Raw genomic sequence first — 1694 nt, forward strand, 5'->3', positions numbered from 1 at the left:
TGAGGTTGGAATAAAGGTTCACATCCTTTATGATTTTGTCTAAGGAAGGTTCCATTCCTAAAGAAGATCTTAGAAATGGTTTCCTAGGGCTTGACAAAGGAAAATAAGGATAGTTTTCTGCTTACAAAGGCAAGCATGCCAATTTCTTGTTGACATTAAGTGCTCTTCCCAGAAGAGCAGATCCACCTGAATGAGGTGAATAATTCAGACCAGGCTTGATTCTTGATTCGTGTTCCTCTGAAGAGCTTGATTTAATAATTTAATAATATAGGCTGGGCGGCACCTGTGGCTCAGTGAGTAGGGTGCCGGTCCCATATGCCGGAGGTGGCGGGTTCAAACCCAGCCCCGGCCAAAAAAAAAAAAAAAAAAGAAAATAATATAGGCTTTAATAATTAAGCCTATAAATTCTTTTTATTGGAGGAAACTGCCAAAGGAAGCATTCCTCCATCCAGAACATTTTTTTCTTTATATATTGTCATTGTCCCCATAACTTTTTTTTTTTTTTTGAAACAGAGTCTCACTATGTCACTTTGGATAGAGTGGTGTGGCGTCACAGCTCACAGCAACCTCAAACTCTTGGGCTAAAGTGATTCTCTTGCCTCAGCCTCCCAAGTAGCTGGGACTACAGGCGCCCTCCACAATGCTGGGCTATTTTTTTGTTGTAGTTGTTATTGTTGTTAGGCGGGCTCCAGGCCAGGTTCGAACCCACCAGTGCCCTAGCTGCTGAGCTACAAGCGCTGAGCCCATAGCTTTTTTTTTTTTTTTTCTTTTTGAGACAGTCTCCTCTGTTGCACTGGCTATAGTGCAGTGGTGTCATCATAGCTCACTGCAGCCTCAAACTCCTGGACTCAAGGGATCCTCCTGCCTAAGCCTCCTGTCGCTGGGGATACAAGTGCACACCACCATGCCCAGCTAATACAGTTTTTCAGTTTTTAATAGAGATGGGGTCTCACTCTTGCTTGAACTCCTGAGCTCAAGCAAACATGCCGCCCCCCGCCAACTCGGCCTCCCAGAGTGCTGGGATTGCAGGTGTGAGCCACTGTTCCTGGCCCCACAGGACTCTTAAGATCAACAAAACAAAAAGCTCTGGCCTCATTCAACACATTTTATTATCTTTATCCAGGACACTAGGGATATGAAATAATGGGACAGAAATGGACAAAAGAGCTTAAAACTGCTTTGTGAGAGAGATCTGGTCTAGAGGGGCAAGGCAGGCTCAGCTTAAGAGAAACGGCGTTTGAAGTGAGCTGGGGATGGGGGGGCCAATAAGTAGCTCAGTGAAGAGTAGAATGAGGAATTCTGAGGAGCAGCTCATGGATAGGCCTAAAGGAAAGGAGCCCCAGAGAGCTGATTGTTTAAATTGTTCACCAGTGTTCCTAAGCTCTTATAAACACATTATTAGAAGTATGTCAGCTGGCGGGCTGGAAAATAATTTAATCAGCCTTTGGCTCCAAGAGACACACACGCTAGACTTTGGGATCCTCAATTGGAAATTGTTCCAGCTGATAGCTAAGGTCTCTCTATCCAGACAGAATTACAGGCCTCTGTAGCTGGCAGCAATATTAAAAACATTGAAGCACTCTGGGAGGCCCAAGTGGGTAGATCACTCAAGCTCAGGAGTTGGAGACCAGCCTGAGTAAGAGAGAGACCCTGCTTTCTAAAAATAGAAAAACTAGCTGAGTGTGGTGGCTGGC

Source organism: Nycticebus coucang, chromosome 4 (assembly GCF_027406575.1).
Source record: "Nycticebus coucang isolate mNycCou1 chromosome 4, mNycCou1.pri, whole genome shotgun sequence".
Lineage (NCBI taxonomy): Eukaryota > Metazoa > Chordata > Mammalia > Primates > Lorisidae > Nycticebus > Nycticebus coucang.